The sequence below is a fragment of the Podarcis muralis genome, chromosome W (genome assembly GCF_964188315.1).
Source record: "Podarcis muralis chromosome W, rPodMur119.hap1.1, whole genome shotgun sequence".
NCBI classification, from domain to species: domain Eukaryota; kingdom Metazoa; phylum Chordata; class Lepidosauria; order Squamata; family Lacertidae; genus Podarcis; species Podarcis muralis.
Genome location: NC_135674.1, coordinates 27742060 through 27764778, shown reverse-complemented (window position 1 = coordinate 27764778; position 22719 = coordinate 27742060). Strand labels below are relative to the sequence as shown.

Here is a 22719-nt window from a genome sequence, read left to right as displayed (position 1 = left end):
TTCAATTGTCAAGTCCGAAAGATCATACTCCTGTTGGGTCTGTTCTGTCAAAACACACTCCTGATTTAATGTCACAAACTCCTGTTCTATCAAAACACACTTCTGGTTTAAATCCTGAGTGGGCTCCACATATTTTCCCACTGTCTGGTCAAAATATCCCACTGCCTGTTCAAAATTTCTAGTCGAAGTCACCATCCAGTTCACCTTTTCATGTAATTCTTCCAGTAGAGCATTTGTTTTGTAAAAAGCACGCAACAAGGCTTCTGAGTACATTGTCCTGCAAGGTCAAATACTTGTTCCCACGGTTAATCTGTAACAGCTATCGGTTCCCTGGAGTTAGTTACAGTTTCACAAACTCCCCCTAGGGGGAGGACTTATATTTATTCTTGCTACAGAATTTCCTTTTTTGAGATACTTTGTCCATATATATTCCTTTAAAATGCGAAAGGGAGCAGTGGAATCGCTAAGTTTCTCTTCTTTTAACTATCTGTCAAAAAGCACTTGTCTTTGGTCAATGAATACGTCAGTCCTGACACCCCGCTCCAGGATCAGGACGGAGGAAAATTACTTCCCTTTAAAGTGACTTCAAACAGTCCAAAAAGAAAAAAATCACAATTTTAAATGTTGAAATCCAATCTTTTAAAGACGATTTTCTGAGCTCTAGTTTAAATTGCCTTTGCTTTATTCTGTTTACAAAAGAACGGAAGGGTGACTTCCTGTTTAGCCCTTCCCGCTCCGTACCAAATTCAAATGAATTTTTTAAAGTCCGGTTCTTTCTTACTCGCAAATCTTTGTTTGATATCCAATTGTTCAAATTCTAAGTACTCACGGGTGCTTATTTTAGAGTCCAAATTGTCCCAGGAAAAAGGCAGCGCTCTCCGGCAACAGCTATGCGGCTTCGCTCCACGGAAATAGCAATTGACTCACAGCACCGCGCCACTTCCCTCTCTTCACTTCGGAGCCCGTTAGTGGGTTCCTTAGCGGGTTGGGGGGGCGCTAAAGGTGCCTGCCGAGTCCCATGGTCACAGTCTTCATCCGCCTGTGATTTTGAGAGGGTCCCCGCTTCGCCGTAGCGGAGAAGACCCGTTTCCCGCAGAGCCAGTCCCTCCATTTCAGAGGGAGTCCGCCATTGCCGGTGGCACCACCCCGGAAGTTCTCTGGCAACTTGAGTTTGAACGCCACTGGGTTCACCTGCTGTGTTACCTCAAAAGGCCCCAGCCGCCTCGGCTGCAACTTCTTGCACCCTCCCTTTAGGGGTAACCCTTGGGTTGACAACCACACCCGGTCTCCTACCCATATGGCTTCCCCCTCCCTACAGTGCTTGTCTGCCTGCCTCTTGTAAACTTCCTTGGCCCGCTCCAAGTTCATCTTGAGTTGTTGGTGCAAGGCCTCCATTTCTTCTACAAACTGCTTGGCCGCGGGTACACTCCATGCTTCCTCCCCCCTCCCCGGGAAGGCCCTGGGGTGACACCCATAATTGGCCATGAACGGGCTCATTCCCGTGGACACGTGTTCAGCGTTATTGTACGCAAATTCAGCCAAAGCTAATTTCTCTACCCAATCGTTCTGTCTCTCGCTGACGTAGCAGCGTAGGTATTGCTGGAGTATACTGTTCGCTCTCTCTGCTTGCCCGTTGGTTTCTGGGTGTCTGGCCGTCGAGAAGCTCACCTCGACCTGTAGCAAGCTCATGAGCTTACTCCAGAACCTGGAAGTAAATTGTTTCCCGCAATCCGAGATTACCCTCGAGGGAGCCCCATGCAGTCTGAAAATGTGATCCACAAACAACCGGGCTGTCTCCTCTGCCGTCACTGCGTGCGAACAAGCTATGAAATGGCACATTTTTGTCAGTAGATCGACTACTACCATGACTGCTGTCTTCCCCCTTGACTTGGGCAAATCTGTCATAAAATCAATGGACACCACCTCCCAGGGCCTTCCCGGTGTAGGTAAGGGTTCCAGTAACCCTGAGGGGGCAGCCCTCTCTCCCTTTGCCCTCTGGCATCGGTCGCACCCCCGTACATATTCCCGTACGTCTTCCCTCACCTTTGGCCACCAGAACTGCCTGGTGACGAGCAGCATGGTCTTGTGCTGTCCAAAGTGCCCAGCTGTTGGGTTGTCATGGAGCTGTTTAAGTACCTTCCCCCTCAAGGTCTCCCCCAGTACATACAGTGCCCCCTTATAGTACAATACCCCTTCCTTTTCCTCAAACCCTCCATGGTCTTCCCTTCCGTCTCGGAGTTCCCTGATTTTTGCTTGAGCGAACGTGTCGTCTCTAGTAAGCCCTGCCAGTTCTCGTTTCCCAACCAATGTTCCCCCCCACACCCACCGGTCCTTGGGAAACACGTGTTGGGTTTCCGGTGATCCCTCTCCCTCCAGGTATTCCGGTTTCCGGGATAGAGCATCTGCTCTTACGTTTTCCTCTCCCGGCACGTATCTGATCTCGAAGGAAAACTTGGCGAACTCCTGGGCCCATCGAACCTGTCTCTGGTTGAGCACTCACGCGGTCCGCCAGTATTCCAAGTTCTTGTGGTCAGTACAAACCTGGATCTTGTGCCGCGCCCCTATCAACAGATGTCTCCATTGCCGAAACGCCGCGAAGATCGCAAGCAGTTCACGGTCATACACCGTGTAGTTTTGCTCTGACTTGCTCAGCTTCCTTGAGAAAAAGGCACACGGCCTCCAGTCCTGCTTAGCCCCGGGCTGCAAAAGGGCCGCTCCCACAGCTCGGTCGGACGCATCCTTCTCCAGTCTCATGGGCTTCTCCAGATCAACGTGCAGGAGCTGCTCTTCCGAAGCGAACGCCTTCTTCAGCCTTTCAAAGGATTGCTGGGCACTTTCTGTCCACGCGAACTTCTTTTTGCTACTGAGACAATCTGTTATGGGCGCTGTCAAGTGAACGAAGTTCTTTATGAACTTCCTGTAGAAGTTGCTGAACCCTAAGAACCTCTGCACATCTTTCCGGGTTTTGGGGGCTTTCCATTCCAGCACTGCCTTCACCTTGCCTGGGTCCATAGCTAGGCCATTGTCTGACAACTTGTACCCCAGAAACTCGACCTCCCTGGCGTGAAATTGGCATTTTTCCAGCTTGACCCACAACTGATGCTTCTGCAGTCTCTGTAGCACTTCCCTGACATCTCTGACGTGTTGCCTCTCATTGTCCGAATAGATTAAGACGTCATCCAAAAAGGCTACGCAATTCTTTTACAGCAGGGGCCCCAACACGTGGTGCATGAATCCTTGAAAGCAGGCAGAGCCCAATTGTAATCCAAATGGCATGACTAAGTACTCGAAGGCCCCCAGGGGGGTGAACATGGTGTTTTCCATTCGTCCCCCTCCCTTATCCTAATTAAATTGTATGCCCCCCTGAGGTCCAGCTTGGTAAAAATATTCCCCTGCCTCACCCGGGTTAAAATGTCGTCAATCCTTGGCATTGGGAAGGTCACGGGTTCTGACACCAGGTTCAAGACCCTATAATCTACGACCAGGTTGATTTGGCAGTCAAAGGGCCTGTGGGGGGGGGGTAGTCTATCTGCCTCCCTCTCGCTGAAGACCTCCTTCAGATCAGCATATTGTGGTGGCACCTCCCCTTTTTGTTCCACGGCCAGCCCAGCCACCCTGGCTACCGTCATTCTTGGGTTCTCCCCTCCCAGACAGTGCCCAAAGCAGTAAGCTGACCCAAAGGTGACTGACCGCTGATGCCATGACACTACTGGATCATGCAGTGCCAGCCAGCTCATTCCCAGTATTATTGGGGGTCCTGCCAGTGTGGTCACGTGAAAGGCAATGGTCTCCGTGTGCCTGGAAACCCTCATTCGCATTGGTGGGGTCTGGTGTGTCACTTCCCCTCCCAGAAGTTCCCTGCCATCGATGGTTGTCACCTGCAAGGAAAAATCCAGCGGCAACAGGTGGAGTTGGTGCTCCAGAGCGAAGTCTCTGCTGAAGAAATTACACGAGCTGCCCGAATCCAGCAGTCCCTTAACTTTGACAGGGTGCCCATTCGGGAGTTCTAGCACCACTTCTATGGCTATAGCTGCCTTGGGGGGGTGTCAGGCTGGGGCACTTCTATTGGTTGCTGGCCTGGCTGCTGCCCCTGCTGGTTGGCAGCCAGGCATTGTCGTTTCCCTGCGCCTGCCCTTCCTCCCCCTTCTCGTCATGGCCTGCAGCCCCCACCATCCCTTGCCAGGCTTTTCGTTGAGGGCAGACCTTAGCAAAATGTCCTGGTCGTTCACAGAGGAAACACTTCTTGGTAGTTTTCCACTCCTTTCCCTCCCGTTTACGACCTTCACCAGAGTTTGAAACCTCGCGCGCGCGCGCGCCATCAATTTCCATTGGCTCTGACGCCTGGGGAGGCTCCCTCGGTATCTCAGGAATGCGGTAGTCATGGAAACGTTCCCCTCTCATTTCCCGCTTCTCCTGAGCCCGTGCTTCTTGGCGTACGCCTATCGCGAGCACAGCCTTTGTGAGCTCATCCATCGACCGTGGCCAGGGCACTCGGGACAACTCGTCTTTCACTTCGGGGGAAAGACCCGCCTCAAACAACATTTGTATCGGTTCAGAGTCCAGATCCCACCTGAGCCGGTGTACTAACATTGCAAAACGCGACCAGTAGCTTCTGACGGACTGGCTCCCCTGCTTGCACCCCATCAGTTCCCGCGGTGTCACGCTTTGCTCCACCTCTCTGGAGAACATTGCGTCCATTCCCTGAAGGAATTTCTTAAGGTCCTTCAAGGCATCATTTTGCGTCGCCATTAGGGGCCTGATCCATTCGCGCACCCCATCCTGCAGATGCCCCACAATGTAAGCCACCCTCTCCCCGTCATCAGCAAAGTCATTTTTCTGCAGCTCCAAAGCGTACTGCACTTCCGTTCGGAAAGCATTGTAGTCTTGGGGCTTTCCACCAAATTTGTGTACCAGCCCCGGTACCTTCCTTGCGATGGGGGTGGCTCTGACCTGTGCATCCTGAGCCCGTCTTTCCTCCAGCCGCGCCGTCAGGATAGCTACGTGCGTCTCCAAGTCTCGGTTCCTCTCGACCAGACTCCGCACCGCAGCTGGTTACTCCGTCTCTCCGGCTGTTCCTGTTTGGCTCATCTTGCTGCCTCTCTGGGGCTGCGCACAAGCAACGTCAGGGACTGACGGATTGCTGTCATGGTTCTAGGGGTTGCTTGTGCGTAAATCGGCGCCACACCTGGCTGGTTGCCTGAGTGAACCCTTTCTGTCTGGACAGCCACTCGCCCGTGGCTGTCTCAATCCCTGGCAGAATCCGTCAGTGGGCGTTTCTTGAACTTCTTCCAGCAAAGAAGCTCTTTGACGCCTAGTCTCCGCCTACTTTCCCTTTTTTTTTAATATCATATTTATTAAAATTTCCAGAAAATTCAAAAAAGAAAAAAGAAAAAGAAAAAAGAAAAGATTTACATTTAAACCTTACTTTCAATAACATCTTTCCAAGACTTCCCCACCCCTCCCCTTCTTGTATTCCATTTCCATTTGTTTAGTTCAACAAGTTCTTATCCCAAATTTTTGATCTTATTGTATTTAGCCCATTATTCAATTTAGTTCATTTTATCTAGCCACTTTCCCTTTATAGTCCACAGTCTTTAGTCCTTAAAATCTTTTTCTAAGGTCGACCCCACTTCCCTTCCACGAATTCCCCTTTTTTATACTCATAACAAAACAAAATAAAGAAAGAAGAAAAGTTCAGAATATAAATGTATGCCCTTTGGATTCCCAAACTCCAGCCCCCCTTTCCCGGTTTCGATCCCCAATGTCCATCAGTCTATCTGCTATCAGCCTGGAGACCTCACATCCGAGGCCCTTAATTCTCTCTCAGTTCCTCTTTGCCGGTTTTTTTTTGGTAGTCCTTTATATCCAACACCAGATCTCGGAGCAGCTCTATCTCGAAAATATCCATTTTTCTTCCATCCAGACCTCTATATTTAAAAGTGGAACTCAAATCTTGTTTCTTAATCCTTTTAAGTCTGAATGTCCCATCATTATCCAAGTCAAACCAAATTTTTCTGATCCGATTCTTGTTTTCCTTCCTGTCTTTCCTAACAGGCCTTTGGCCTTCCTTGATCTTCTGTGGCAATGTAACTCCTCCTTCATTCTCTTCCAAATCCTCATATATCTCTTGTTCCCCTTCATCACGTTTCTCAGGTTTCTTTTCTTGCTCAGCTGCAAAAACTTCTAGTTCCACTACAGGGGCCTTTGGTTCAGAAACAAAGACTTGAGTCAAGTCCTTTCCTTTGTTTATTGTCTCCTTCAGTATAGAAACCCCTGTAGTCAAAATATTGCTCTGCTGTTGAAGCTTTCCCAGGAGATAAAAAGTCCTGTTCAACTCAGTGAGTATTTTTCCACTTACAGCCATTCTTGTAATATCCCAAAACCCCCTCTAGAGGGATTATGGTTACTTAGTATCCTTCCAGTTCCAGCCCAAAAGTCAAAATATCTTAATCTTCCTTATTTCCAACAATTTGTATCCAAATTGTAACAAATCTAACCAGCAAAGTCACAGAAACAAAGTTCTCTTTTTATTCTCCAACTTTGACAGCTGTCAAAATCTCTGTATCTCTTCACCAGGCTCTCTTGCGGATCGCTCCCGGTTCCCGGGGGGGTTACACTTTAACTCTCAAAGTCAACTCTTATCCTCCAGCAAAATTACTTGTAGTTTCCAATTGTGAAATTAATAACTTTTATCCAATTAAGAAAAGAATGTTCTCTCAACCTTAGTTATCTAGTCCTTGCTTTAAATTGTTTACAATACGGGGAGACGGACTTCCTCTTTGCGTCTTCCCCGGTCGTGCTAAATCCAAAAAAAAGAGAAAAATTCCCTTTTTAAGTCCAATTTCCGTATTACTCACGGGTTGTTGTTTTTAATCCAAATGTTCAGAAGAAGAAGTCAGCGCTCTCCGTCAAATGGCATGCGGCTTCGCTCGGCAGGGGAAGCAGAGGACTCACAGCACCGCGCCACTCCCCGTCCCCCGTTCCGTAGCCTTTAAAAAGGCTCCTTCGCGGGTCGGGGGCGCAAACGGTGCCCGCCGAGTCACCAAGTCCACGGGCTTCCGCGCCCGTGGTTTTTGAGGGTCCCCGCGTCGCCGGCGCGGCAGGACCCGACCCCTGCCGAGCAGATTCCCTCCGGAGCTCAGAGGGAATCCGCCATTTGGCGATGGCGCTAACCCGGAAGTCCCCTCCGCCTACTTTCCCTGCGCGGAAGCCTTCTGCGCAGGGAGGGTGTGGGCATCGGAGGACCCATGCTCTCCCCGCTGGTCCCCGGCGAGGAGTCTTGGAGCCACCTCGCCGATTCCCCCATCTGCCCCCCTTCTCCACTGGTGCTACGCTGATTTCTTTCCCCAGAAGATGTGCTGCTTCTCTCCCTCCCGGGACGCTCTCCGGAATCCCTCTGGAGCCCTCCCTCTCCCTCTGGCTCCGATGGCAGTTCCCTGGCAGCTGCCTTTGCCTTTCTATATTAAGCAATCTTTCAAAGACAAGCCACCTGTTTCCTGGTGCATTTACAGCAGCCTCATATTTAAACTGCAGTCCGGTAACCTTAAGCAACAAGGAATTCAAGGCACATTATAGTTACAGATAGGTAGCCGTGTTGGTCTGCCATAGTCAAAACAAAAAAAAAATTCCTTCCAGTAGCACCTTAAAGACCAACTAAGTTAGTTCTTGGTATGAGCGTATCTGAAGAAGTGTGCATGCACACGAAAGCTCATACCAAGAACTAACTTAGTTGGTCTTTAAGGTGCTACTGGAAGGCACATTATAGTCATTAAACTGAGTGAGGAGGCATGGAGTACACTCTCTCTGCTCAACTTAGAAAATAAGTGGGCTGTCCCTCCTCTCTGGCCAGCATACATATGCAACATAAAGAACTGTAGCTCATGGGAACAGCCTCTGTGCTGCCCACTGAAGGCCTCAAGCTCAATCCCCATCATCTCCGGGTAAGGCTGGGAGACACCCTGTTGAAAACCCTGCTGCCAGTCAGTGTGGTCAATACTCTCCTATGCATTAATTGATTAATGGCTTAGCCAGTATCTATGCAACTATTGAAGTGGTCACTTGTGGCAAGTAAAGATCTATTTAGACCAGACAGAAGAGAAGCTATCCAAACATGGGGTTTTTTTGTGAGGGGAAACACACATTTGTAATATACATCAGTGGATAGCTAGTTATAAAAACTGTTTGAGGTGAGGACTAATAACTTGTGTAGACTTACCAGCAATTGATGTATCTCTTAGTATGCTTAACTCAGAGACTGCTTCTCTAACAGACAGTGAGAAGAGAATTTCAAACTATCTTTTAACAGCACAGCATTCTCATATTCCAGAACACCATAACTGCTAGCAACAGCATTCCTATTTCTAAATCCCTAGCAATCAAAGCAGAAGGAATCACCACCGACTCAACAGGCAGTTTAAAATGAATCTATTTGATGTTTATTCCACTGATCAGCAGGAAAGGAATTAATGGAGAAAGTTAAAACTGACTTTTGTACTTGGTAAGTGAAACATTTACATGACCAGATGAATGGTATTCAGTTCCCATGTCCTCTGGGGTTACTTCTTCCTAGCTATGTAAAGGAGGGCTTGAATATGCACCTTAAATGGCACATGACAGCAAGCAAAGTCAGCCTCCCTCTGTTCAACTGCAACACTAGTTGCGATTTACAAAAGGGTCAGCTCAGCCACATGTTCAAGCTGCAGGTGAGCAATTTATATCAGTCGTGCTAAAACACAATACCATTTTAAAAAGTCACCTTTGCTTTTCCCAGGAACAACATTCATGTCTGAAACTTCCCAGCTCCCTTCATTTCAAAATGGAGGAAATGATTGAATATTGATAGGTGTGCTTCCCTGGTCACACCACTGGGAAAGCAAGTTGTTTGATGCTACAGTTCTGCTATGAAGCTCTTGTTATCCAACAGCAAAATTTTAAAAACCTGGGCAGCACAAGCCCACGCGAATCAGCAAGGCTTCACTTGTCTGACTGCTAAATGTTCACAAGATGGGAATTTTAAACCAGAACTGCTCACGTTGGCCAGAAAACCCAGAAGTCTGTCCTGAATGTGGAGGCCAACGTCCTTCACAACTTTTGATCCTTTCTTCTGCTTGTTCTCCTTGTTCTCCACCTCCTCCTCTTCTCTCGTTCAGTAGGTTGGTTTCTCATTAAGGAAGGAAACTGAGGCACTGCAGCACCCAAATCAGTCAGAGAGGTTTTCGGAGAAGGGTGACTTGGATTTGTGTGTATGCTCCAGTCAGTTGAGAATGAACTGGCTGGTGTCAATGAAGTGCTCCACACAGTTCACAAAGCATGTGTCCGCGCGGCTGTCCAATTTGGGGCCGGGCTTGTCCATGCATTTCTCCTATTCAAGATATGGAAGAGTAAGCATTGTTTAGGAAGACAGGAAGCTGCCTTATACTGACTCTGACTACTGGTCCATGTAGCTTGGTACTATCTGCTCTGACTGACAGTGATTTCCAACGAGGAACATTCCCAGCCCTACCTGGAGATGCCAGGAATTGAAGTTAGTGCCTTTTGCACACACAAGTTATACAACTGAGTTATACCCCTTCTCTTCCTAGTATATAGGGTTTAGGAGCATTCAAGAGACACCAGCAGTTCAGAATTTTGAACCACAGAACCAGTCCCAAAACACACACACACACACACACACACACACACACCCTTTTTGCAATATACAAGAGGGACATGCCTGGAATTCCTGTCCTGTAACTCTAAACAGAACAGCTGGCTCAGAACACAAAACACCCAGGTGGCCTCTCCATCCTCACTGCCTTCCACTGTGCCACCACCACAGCTGTTTCAACTATGAGAAGGCTAACATCAAAAAATAAACTGCAATATCCCCTGCAGTTTCCTGATTCATGGCCTGTCTCCACCTGGGAGCTATATCTTAGTTGTACAGCACACTCTTTCATGAAGAAGGGTTCATATTCAATCGCTTTGCATGCCTAGGTAAAACAGGACTGAGGAATCTATGCCCTCCCCATGCCCAGTGTTGTTGGGACTATTATTCCAGTCATCCATCACCATCTGTCATTCTTTGCTTGTATGCATTATCAGCAGCAGTACCAGCAATTTCAATAGGTGTATATGTCCTCACCAGTATATCCCCATGCCAACACCACTTACTACACTTCCTACATTACAGCTATTAAAGATGTTGGACCTCTGCTATGTTGGTGAGTGTAAGCAGCAGTGAATTTGCACCCACTCACCACAGGCCACCAATACAAACATAAAGAGAGCCATGGCTGGATCAGATCCACGGTCCATCAAGTCCACCATCAAGTTTCTCACAGTGGCTTCTTTCCAGGAACTGAATTCCCAGTAGCCACATGAACAGCCACTGGTTGTTTCCAGCAACACAGAATTGAAAAGCCTCAGAATCTAGAGGTTTTATTTAGCCAATCAATAGACCTCTCCTCCTCCAGGACTTCATCCAATTATCTTTTAAAGCCACCTAAACCAGGGGCCACCAGTTGTTACGATATAGAAGCAACGCAGCTGCAAACTGGTAGCTTGAAAACATCACATGATGGGAATGATGGGACTGACTGTGGGAAAGAATGTTACAGTCAGTTCACAGGGCGATGCACCGGAATTTGCTCAGAGTGTAATTTGAGACCTTCCTCTTGCGTTTGTACAGGAAGTCTTTGCCACTTGCTGGAAGGAGTTTGAAGTAAACGGACATGTTTTCTGTAGTGCTGAAAAGTCAAAATAAAAGCATGTAAATAGATGTTTCTGTCTATCTCCTTTCCCTGCTAGGGAAGCAGGAGGGAGTGGGTGTGTACTTCCCACGCTGGGAAGTATCGCCTATCGAGACCTAGCCTGGATCCTGCGGGGATTGCAGCCAGGGAGGTCACCGGAGACCAAGCCGGGAGTCTGGGAGAGTTGCCAGCTTCTCCCAAAGAAGGCTTGTTTTCCGACATCTGCTAGCAGATCGGAGGTCGATGGACCGTAAAAACATCCTCTGAAAAGGGAATGGTAGCGAGCGGATGGAAGCTACAAAGGACGGCTGAGCACCGGTGGAGACGTATGGCTGATAAGGTATGAAGATTTATGGCTAAAAAGTGAACGCAGATTGATTCTTCTCTGGTTCACAGTAGCTGTTTTTTGGATTGAAACAGCACGGAGAGAGCCACATACTTCGCATTCCAGGGAAAACTGATAAGGTCTGCCGTCGCCTGCCAAGTTCCGTTGCCTAGCGACAAGACGTGAGTACTTTTTGAGCTTATTTGTGAGCTAGAAAGCTTCCGAAGAGTGAGACAAAAGCAAGCCGAAGCGAAAGCTAAGCTGAAAGGCTGCAATTTCTGTTGGGATTTCTCACAGACTGGGAAAGAAGGGACTTTCCAAGCAGCAAAGAGCTGTTGGAATAACAGCGAAGGCTTGTTGTTTACAGACTCTTAGAAAAGGGACTTTCCAAGCTGGGCTGACTGCCAGGTGCACGCAGCTTGTAAACAGCCCAATAAACCTTTGGAGTTTTCAGCTCACTGCTAAAAGCTGAAGCTTGAGATTGAGATGGCTTTGGGGGGCCACCAGGTGGCGCGTTGGAAGATGGTCGACAATTACATCTCTCTGACCCATACGAGGTAATTAAGGGGCTGCTATGGGAAGTATGCAGTCTTCCTACCCCCCCCCCAGGAGACGGGGGGGGCTGCCTTGCCAGCGGTGTTCACAATGCACCCCCTGATCCGAGAGATGGGGGTGCCGAACACTTGGCACGAGCCCTTGGTGAAGTCAGATCTTCCTGACGCCAATTCCAATTAGCGCGTGCTGGTTAGCTTCAGCTCGGAATTATAATTGGAAACATACGATTGGAATGAAGCTGAAGCACATACATCGAGTAACGTTCGAGAGATAAGACTGCTGATTAATGGATCTCTGTGATCGGGAGTGACAGATGGATAAGTAAATCTTCTGATGAATCACCACTAGGAGACTGTATGTTTGGAATGAAGGGGGGGTGGAGGAAAAAACTTTTTTTTCTTTGCACGATGTGATATTAATAACCCTTCACCCCAGATAGAAATAAGATCGTTGCGTTTTTACTAATCACAAGCAGGAATTCAAGAACTGTGTGGGATGGATTATAACAGGAGAGAGGATTGGTGAAGAGTGAGAAAGAGGGAAATTGTTATGACGCAGTTAAAAAATGGCGTCTCGCCAAGACAGGCTTGCCGGAGAAAGAAGGACAGGGGGAGGAGAATCAGGACCATTCGAAAGAGAAGGAATGTTGGAACGCAATCTTGACCTGACAGAGCCTCCTGATTCGTTTGATTTATTTGGCAAGCCTGAGAAAAGTAAAGGACAGACCGAAGATTATTTTTTTTTATGGAAGCGTTGAACAGAGGCTGTCCCTGAGCGATATGATCTTTGGAGAGTACAAAACCCACACAGAGGATGCCTGTTTTCAATCTGCTTGTGAAAATTATCAGAGATCGTAAAGAAAGGAATATACGATAACAACAAGAAGAGAAAGAAAGTAATAAAGGACTATCTGGATTGAACTGGATAGAACTGTCTAATTAAAGCAGTAATATAAGTGATGTTTGGACTCGTTCGGAGTTTTGGACTCGTGCGGAGCTTGATGTATGGGTACCCCCAACAAAATTTAAAATTTGGCTGTATAATTTGGAACTAATGTGATTTGGATAATGTGATGTGATTGGCCTGTTAATAAAAATTATTTTAAAAAAAGAGAGATTAAGATGGCTTTGTTCTCTCAGAAGCTCTGAAAAGCTTGTGAAGCTGGAGTGAGAAGCAAGAGCCGAAAGTCGACTACCCCAGAAGGGGAGAGCCAAGATGGCGTTGGCCAGATTCTTGAGAGCTTATCTAAAGCTGGGAGGAGCTTCGAGCCCCGAAGGGGGAGTGAAGGAACTGTTGCTGTTCCTGTTTTTGCTGCAATGGATGTTGCTGACAGGGGGAGTGATGCTCGGAGTTATAGCGCCCCCACTGCTATTGCAAGGAAAGAGCAAACTGAAACTCTGAACACTGTTTGTTGTTACAATTATGGCAAGCCTGGGCATGTTCAGAGGGACTGTAAGAAGCCACGTCAACAGAAAGGAGCTAGAGGGAGCTCTGGAAAGCCTGAGGCTTCAAGAAAAGGTCGTACTAAGACCCAGGTGAAACCAGCTAAAGCTTTGCTGTCGACAAAGGCCACATTTTCCGTGGAAAACGCGTTTGTTTTGGACACAGGCTGCACGCAGCACATGGCATCACGCCGGGAACTGTTTTCTACATTTAAGGAGCAACGCTTCAGGCCAGGAGATCAGAGCGACTGTTGGGATACTGCCAGGGAGACAAAGTCCATCATGGCCCCACGTCTCCATTCGGAGGTCCATCGATCTCCCGTAGACACGCAGTATCAGCAATTAGCGACACGCGCTCCAGAACGCTTGCCACATTCCAGGGCTGGTGCACACTCTTATCAGCAGATAATGCACAGCGAAAGATGCACGCAGGAGAGCATATTTACAAGTTTATTCAGCGTTGGTCAGAACAAAGAAAAAAACATGACCGCCTGCTTCAGCGTTCAGGCACCAAGAGAGAAAACGAAAGCAACAGAAAACATAAACATCCTGTGAACAGGAAATGCGCAGACTCTGTGACTCACAAAAGCCTGCTCCCTTTTAAGGTGGAACGGAAATATCCCAATAGCGACAGGGTTCGGAACTGTTTACCTGAAAAGCCTGAACTTAACAATTAACAATGTGTATTTTGTTCCTGATTTAAAGTTTAATCTGCTGAGTGTTTCGCAGATCACAAAAAAAGGACTGGTGTTGTCCTATGATAAGGAAAGCTGCAAAATCTTCAAAGATGGACAGCTGTATCTTTCTGCCAGAGAGAAAGATGGACTGTATCTGTTGGCATTTGTAGAATCTGATTACAATAATTGTAATGCAAATGATTCTAACATGATTTATCTTGCAGGTGTGTTGAAAAACGTCGAGGATAAGAAGACAAAGAAGATTACCAGTGTCTTTCAGCGAGTGTATGCTGATGTGATTGGTCCTCTAGCACCATCTAGAGGCAATGCTAAATACTATCTTATATGTGTTGATAATTTCTCTCATTATGTATGGATATACATTTTGCAGAGTCCCAAAGAAGCCTTAACAAGGTTTAAAGAGTTTTGTGACAAGATTAAGGATGTTCATAATGCTAACATTGATTGTCTTTTCACAATTTCAGGATTTCCTGGAGAAACAAGGGATAAAGCACAAAGTTGCTGTTTCTCAAGCTGCATGGAACAAAAGTATTTGTGTAAAAGTGAACAAGGAATTGCAGAATGGCATGAAGGCACAATTGCTGAGTTCACATTTGCCACATGAGTTTTGGGCTGAATCTTTATCTTGTTATTGTTACACTTGGTTGAGAAAGGTTTCAAAAGGTATGGAATGATCTCCTTTTGAAAGGTTATTCCACAGAAAACCTTCTGTAGCACATTTTAAGGTTTTTGGATCTCACGTAAAGACACAAACTCCAGATGGGGTGAGAAATGCCAAAGGCATTTTTGTGGGTTATGAAAAAGGTCTCTACAGAGTAATTTTGTCTGAATCTGGTCAGGTGGTTCTCACAAAATTTCTAGAGAGTGCTCCTGGACAGGAAAGAGTAGTTTTTCACACATTTCCCACTGAGGACAATTCAGATGATGATTATGATGATTCTGGTTTTGCAGATTATAGTGGTACTGAAAGTGACACAGAAAGCTCAGAGAGCTCTGTTGACACAGTCATTGAAAGAGGGTCACACACAGTTGCTATGAGGCAAGGAAAGAAGGGCTACCCTTATGCTATTCATATAATCAGTTATCAGTAATCAATATATTCATATATGCTCACACATAATCAGGGCTTACAGTATTTTTATAATCCATTTTGAATCAAAGGAAGCTGTGCCTTAGCTAACTGCAAACTGCTTGGAACAGCAAATTAGAAGCCGACCTTTCTCCTAGAAACATCCGTGTACCCTGAACAAGGGGAAGACGTGAATCAGAGATACTGGTACAAAATCCCCTCAAATACAGGTTAAATTAATCCACAGAATAGGAAGAGCAAACCACAAAAACTCCAAAACTCCCTGTCCTGTCATAACTAGGGGAGAGGTTAGACAGAGCGTCACTGCAGGCAACGGAAAGCAGAAGTAGAACTCTGTGCTTGACCAGGAGATGGAAGCATGGCAAGAAGCTCGCTAATTGGTTTAATTTTGCTGGCGATTTGTGACTACCTCATGGTTGTCTCATGATCTGTGATTTGCTGTGATCTGCTCGGGTATAAAGACCTCTGGATTTCTGTCAATCGGGGTCCCAGTTTTTTGGAAGAGATTTCAACTGGGTCCTTATTGCTTGGCAATAAACTTGACCTTCTTTTTCTCCATTGCTGCGTTTGCCTGATCCTTATTAACGCTAAGTGGGTACCTGCTATACCTTCACGTGCTACATTTGGTGCCGTGACTCGGATCATACAGGCCAGTAGGGTATCTTTTTTACCCAAAAAGAGCCTTGCTCAAGCCAGGCGGGGGGAGACGTCATGGATCTTGTTTCACCTCCCGGCGCCAATCGGACATCATTTCTGACGGAGAGAGGCAACCGCCGTCGGCGTGGACTCCCGTCAGGCAAAAGGCAACGCGACCGAGGGAGAATTTGAATGTGAGCCAACAGGAAAAGCGCGCCAGGAAAGGAACTCACGGTGAGTTGAGATAATAACGAGTGATTGATCACCACTCTGAGCTGTCCATCAGTATTCTCCCGTTAAAAAGGGAAAAGGGGAGAGAAGCTGGGCAAGCCAAGGGAGGAGGAATAAGGTTTTTGCAGTAAGAGGTTTGGGAGAAAAAACAGCTGTGGGGGTGTGTGTGATATTTTTAAAAAGCGCTGTGAGTGATTCTCTGCCAAGTTGTTTTCGCCGCAGGCAAAGGGGGGCGAAAGGGCTGTGTGTGTGTGTGGTTGAATGAAAGAGCATCCCGGGACCATGTGGTTTGAATGAGCAAGGACTGTGTTGAAAAGGAAGAGTGTTTTGAGAAAGGCAGACTGTGAGTAAGCTAAGAAGGGCTTCAGTAAAAGCGAGGAGGAAGTGTGCTGTGGTTTTTTCCTTGTTTCTATTTTTGAAAGCTGCCTGTCTGAAAAGCGTTTTGCCTTGTGAAAAGGGAAAGCTTTTTGCAAAAGACAATGGGGGAAAAATGTTCAAAAAAAGTTCAAGCCTGTACACCACTAGAATGTATGATAGAGAATTTTTAAAAAGCCTTCCCGGAAGAAGCAGGAGAGGTCAGACCTAGTAAGGAGATTTTAAAGAAATATTGCCAACTAGACTGGCCCCGCCAGGTTAAAAAATGGCCACCTGGAGGAAGTTTTAATATAGAATTATGTCGGGCAGTTTTGGATTCAATAATGCGAGAACCGGATCTATATAAGGAGCAGTATTTTTATATCAATAAATGGATTACAATATGTTTAAAAAATCCAGACTGGCTCAGAATGCATAGAGGAAGTGGTAACAGCTGTGAGATTTTCGCTGTAAGGCAGGGGGCCAGGAAAACCACAAATTCTTCTGCAACTGACAGGAAAATTTATGTTGCTCCTCTGGAGGAAGAGGGACTTCCCCCCCTCCATATAACTATACCAACAGAAATCCAGCGATACTGCCGCCTCCTGGACCAGTACCGGCAGCTCAAAATATACCGGCAGGACAATCCCAACAGATCCCTATGCCCAGCCGATCTCAGCCAGCTATAAATAACTCTCTGCAAGCCACAAATAGTACCTTACTGGCTGCCCCACCTTCTCAAGCATTGCTGGATGTGCCTAGCCTTCCAGATTTGCCTTCCCAGCCAAAACAAACTGCGGCTTTTGATCAAAGCATGCAACCCTCCCCTCCCGAAGAAAAGTTCAACCAGGACATGTCAGCCTGGCAGACACAGACAGAGGGAGGGGAAGGAGGAACCAGCACATTTCAAATGTCTGGAGCATGGGGAGAACAAATTAATTCATTGAAAACCCCAGAAAGCCATGGAAGTTCTAATTTATGGAAATTGATGGATGCTATTACAGATTCTGGGCAGAAATTGGTCCTAAAAATGAGAGAAACTGATTTGCCTAGCACATCTCAAAGCCCGGCCTCGCCTGGTTTTCCTAAGGGAGGTTACTACTTACGAAATAACAAGGGGGCTCCTGCCCCAATGCTTCCCCTGAGGGCAATCCTAGGGCCCCAAGACCCACGTCCTGTGGATGGGCAGGGCAGACCAAACCAACTGGACCCTGGCCTGCAAGAACTGTTACTCTTCAATACGTTCCTTTTACAACAACAGACTTATTGAATTGGAAAACACATACGGTACCCTTTTCTGAGAAACCCCAGGCCATGCTAGATTTGGTTTCTTCCATTATGGTAACCCATCTGCCTACATGGCAGGATTGTAGACAACTTTTAATGACCCTTTTTACCTCTGAGGAAAGGAGAAGAAAATAACCCGGATGCTTGGGTTCGTGCCAGATATCCACTTTCAGATCCAGGTTGGGATCCTGATAGGGACAAGGACGCTTTGGACAATTATCGGCAGGAAGCTTTAAAAGCTATAAAGGGTGCTGCCAGGAAGCCTACAAATATCTCTAAGGTCTCTGAAGTTGTTCAACATAGTGATGAATCTCCCTCCAACTTTTTGGAACGCTTAATGGAGGCATATAGGATTTATACCCCTTTTGACCCAGAAGCCCCAGCAAGTAAGCAAATGGTAAATGCGGCATTTGTGGCTCAGAGCGCTAAGGACATAAGAAAAAAATTACAAAAATTAGACGCCTTTAAAACATTGCAAATGGAACAGCTCCTAGCAATCGCCCAAAAGGTTTTCTTAAACAGGGAAAATGAGGTTAAGAAGGACAGAGTTCGGGAATTGAAGCAAAAGGCAGTGTTTTTGGCTGCAGCCATCAGCCAAGGCTCAGCATTTGATGCAGGTGCCCAAGGGAGAGGTTCAAATAGGGCACGTGGAAGAGGAAGGGGACTGCCATTAGGAAGAAATCAGTGTGCAATTTGCAGGAAGGAAGGTCATTGGAAACAGGAGTGCCCTGACGCAGGGGAAACAGAGGGAGAAGATGGATTCAGGGAACAGAGGGGACGTGGACGTGGATGGGGATCGCAGCGTGGAAGGATGCAAGCAGGAAGATATGTGAGGAACAGAGGAAGTAGCAGAGATTTTGTTGGATTAGCGCAATTGGAAGAATATGAGAATGAGAATGCATAGGACAGACCGGGCTCAACTCTTTCTTTAGGCTCCCAAGAGCCCATGGTCTCGGTCAAACTGGGGAGCCGCTTAGTAAATTTCATGATAGACACAGGAGCCCAATTTTTGGTGCTGACGAAGCCATTAAAAGCAAAAAGCAACCAAGCAGTAACAATTGTGGGGGCCACTGGCAATAGGGTCCTTAAACCGTTTTTACAACCTCAAGAATGCCAGATTGGAGGGAAAACCCTTACACATCAATTTCTGTATGTGCCTGAATGCCCCATTCCCTTGCTGGGATGTGACTTTCTGTCAAAAATTCAAGCCCAAATTACCTTCCCACCAAAAGGGGCAGAAATGAAATTACCCCAGGCTGCTACAGGGATTGTTACAGTAGAGGTCCCTAGAGAACAGGCCTGGAAAATGATGATGGCTTTATCAAATAAGGACCCCCAAAGGGAAATATCACAGATTCCTAAAAATACTGTAAGCCCTGATTATGTGTGAGCATATATGAATATATTGATTACTGATAACTGATTATATGAATAGCATAAGGGTAGCCCTTCTTTCCTTGCCTCATAAAAATCTGAGAGCCCCACCTGGAGTATGGGCAGAGGACAACCCACCAGGCATGGCAAAGAACATAGCACCATTCATAATAACCCTAAAGCCAATAGCAACTCGGCAGTACCCTACCTCAAAACAAGCAGCAGAGGGAATGCAGATGCACATAGACAAGTTTTTGCAATATGGACTTTTGGTAAAGTGCCAGTCCAGCTGGAATTCTCCACTTTTTCCAGTGCGTAAGCCTAATTCTGATCAGTTTTGCCCAGTCCAAGATCTGAAAAGGATAAATAATTTAATTCAGCCTCTGCATCCCTGTTTGCCCAATCCTTATAATCTCCTAGGATTAATTCCATCAGAGGCAACAGTGTTTACAGTGTTGGACTTAAAAGATGCATTTTTCTGTTGCCGCGTTGCATCTCAGAGCCAGGCAATTTTTGCATTTCAATGGGAGGATCCTTACAAGGGGACAAAAACCCAGTTAACATGGACCAGATTGCCTCAGGGATTTAAGAATTCGCCAACACTTTTTGGAACAGCCCTAGCCCAGGATTTGTCTAAATTCCCATCAGTACCTGGGAAAACGATTCTTCTTCAATTCCTGGATGATTTATTACTTGGATGTGATAGCTATGAGACTTGTAAAAAGGCCACAGAGGATTTGCTTTATCTCCTTTGGGAGGCAGGATACAAGGTGTCTCGGAAAAAGGCTCAAATTTGCCAAGAGACAGTGAAATATTTGGGTTTTCACATTTCTCACCAGCAGAGGGCGTTGGGATCTGAAAGAAAGGAAGCCATATGTATCATTAAGGAACCCACAAGCCGCCGGCAATTGCGAGGTTTTTGGGGGGCAGCAAGCTTTTGCCGTATTTGGATCCCAGATTTTAGCACCCTAGCAAAGCCTCTTTATGAAAGCACAAAGGGCAGAGAGAATGCTCATTTTGAGTGGCATACAGAGCAAAGGAAAGCTTTCAATACGTTAAAATCTAAACTGATGCAGGCACCAGCCTTAGCCTTGCCCAATCCGGATAAAGCCTTCTATCTCTTTGTTCATGAAAGAAGTGGAGTGGCAGCAGGGGTCTTGACTCGGGTATTGGGAAGTTGAAAGAGACCTGCAGCTTATTTGTCAGAACAGCTGGACGCAGTGGCAAAAGGATGGCCACCTTGTATGAGATCAGTAGCTGCAACAGCCTTGTTGGTCAAAAAGGCATTTAAATTCACCTTTGGACAGGAAATTTATGTGAATGTGCCTCATGCTGTTTTAACATTAATGGAATACAAAGGAAGTTAATGGCTTTCCAAGGAGCGCATGGCAAAATACCAAGGGCTTTTATGTGGTAACCCACAAGTACATTTGCAAGTTGTAAACACCCTGAACCCCGCTTCTTTGCTACCCCTTCCCGAGTCAGTGGACCATGAGCCTCATGATTGCATTCAAGTAATGGACGCAATTTACTCTAGCCGTCCAGATTTGCAGGATGAGCCTTTAAAAGACCCAGATGGGAGAGAAGAATAACAGAGACCTCATTGTGGGTATAGATCCCCAAGCCAAACGGAGGACATAGATGATGCCTTCCTGGAACAGATGGCCAAGCATGCAAAAGGAAGGGAGATTGTAGTAATGGGGGACTTCAATTACCCGGATATTTGTTGGATATCAAACTCAGCCAAGAGCATAAGGTCAAACAGATTCCTCACTGGCCTTGCAGACAACTTCATTGTCCAGAAAGTGGGAGAAGCAACAAGAGGAACAGCCATTTTAGATCTGGTCCTAACCAATGTTGATGACCTGGTTAGTGGGGTAGAAGTGGAAGGATCATTAGGCGCGAGTGATCATGCTCTTCTGAAGTTTACTATACAGCGGAAAGGAGCAGCCAAGCATACACGGACTCAATTTCTTTACTTTAAGAAAGCCGACTTCATAAAACTTAGGGAAGTGCTGGGTGAGATCCCATGGACAGTAATACTAAAAGGAAAGGGAGTTCATGATTGCTGGGAGTTTGTTAAGAGGGAGAGAGTAAAAGCACAACTTCAGGCAATACCAATGAGACGGAATCATGGAAGGTGTCTAAAGAAGCCAGGGTGGCTATCTAAAGAACTTTTAACTGTGTTAAGATTAAAAAAAGATGTGTACAAAAAATGGAAAAGGGGGGAAACCACCAAAGAGGAATTCAAACAAAGAGCCAGCACATGTAGACACAAAGTCAGAAAAGCTAAAGCACAAAATGAACTCAGGCTTGCTAGAGAGGTTAAAAGCAACAAAAAAGGCTTTTATGGGTATGTCCATAGCAAAAGGAAGAACAAAGAAACAGTGGGGTCACTCAGAGGAGAAGATGGTGAAATGCAAACAGGGGACACAGAAAGGGCTGAACTCCTCAATGCCTTCTTTGCCTCAGTCTTCTCCGATAAAGAAAACAATGCCCGACCTGAAGAATTTGGAGCAAATGATTCAGCAGAGGAAACACAGCCCAGAATAACTAAGGAGATAGTACAAGAATACTTGGCTAGTTTAGATGTATTCAAGTCTTCAGGGCCAGATGAACTGCATCCAAGAGTATTAAAAGAACTGGCAGATGTGATCTCAGAACCACTGGCAGTCAGCTTTGAGAATTCCTGGAGAACAGGAGAAGTCCTGGCAGACTGGAGGAGGGCAAATGTTGTCCCTATTTTCAAAAAGGGGAAAAGAGAGGACCCAAATAATTATCGCCCAGTCAGTCTGACATCAATACCAGGGAAGATTCTGGAGCAGATCATTAAGCAAACAGTCTGTGAGCACCTAGAAAGGAATGCTGTGATCACCAATAGTCAGCATGGATTTCTGAAAAATACCGAAAATTTCGCTCCATAACACGCAGATTTTTCCTCCTAGAAAGTAAGGGGAAATGTCTGTGCGTGTTATGGAGCGAATGCCTACAGATGGCGGGGGAATCTGCTGCAGTTGTGAGCAGTCCGTGGCTTGCTTTGAAACAGCAAAGCGGGTGTAAGCGGCTCCTGTCAGCTAGCAGAGCCGGGGAGGAGGGAGAGAAGCAGAGCGGGAGTTGGCTGCTTTAAAACAACCCCGTCCTCTATGTCCCTCTCTCCTCCCCACTGAGCTGCTAAGTAGTATCAAAGCTTTTCAGCCAGCCTAGCCGGGAGGAGGGAGAGAAGCAGAGCGGGGTTGGCTGCTTTAAAACAACCCCGTGCTCTCTGTCCCTGCCTGCAGTTTTTTGCTGTCCGATTTTGGATTAGCCACTGTAGGGGCTGTGTCTGTGTGTGCTTGAGCTAATGTTCTCCTCCTCCTGCTTCCCGTTCACTCTCCCAGCGCCCCTGCGCTCTCCTCCGACTTTAGAATTGACACTCTGTGTGTCTGTGAGGGCTCCTTCTCCTGCTTCTGTTCACTCTCCCTGCGCCCCTGCGCTCTCCCTGCGCCCCTGTGACTTTAGAATTGACACTCTGTGTGTCTCTGTGTGTGTGAGGGCTCCTTCTCCTTCTCTTGCTTCCCATTCACTCTCCCTCCGACTTTAGAATTGACACTCTGTGTGTCTCTGTGTGTGTGAGGGCTCCTTCTCCTTCTCTTGCTTCCCATTCACTCTCCCTCCGACTTTAGAATTGACACTCTGTGTGTCTGTGTGTGTGAGAGGGCTCCTTCTCCTTGTCTTGCTTCTGTTCACTCTCCCTGCACCCCTGCGCTCTCCCTGCGCCCCTGCGACTTTAGAATTGACACTCTGTGTGTCTCTGTGTGTGTGAGGGCTCCTTCTCCTTCTCTTGCTTCCCGTTCACTCCCCCAGCGCCCCTGCGACTTCCAGCGCCCTGCGACTTTAGGGCCAGTTCTCTCTCTGCGTGTGTGTGTGTGTTTTGACCTCACTGCGCTTGTTGGGGGAGAGTTTTGGTCGCAATTTTTCTTGATTTTCGTGCCACTGTATTCTGCTCTGGTCAGACCTC

The 22719-nt window shown here is 46.8% G+C and overlaps 1 pseudogene; it reads right to left on the bottom strand.

The window, feature by feature from the left end:
• Positions 1–9199: 9199 nt before the first annotated feature.
• The window catches only part of LOC144326340 (mitochondrial import inner membrane translocase subunit Tim8 A-like), a 46090-nt pseudogene continuing 32570 nt past the window's right edge, over positions 9200–22719 (bottom strand).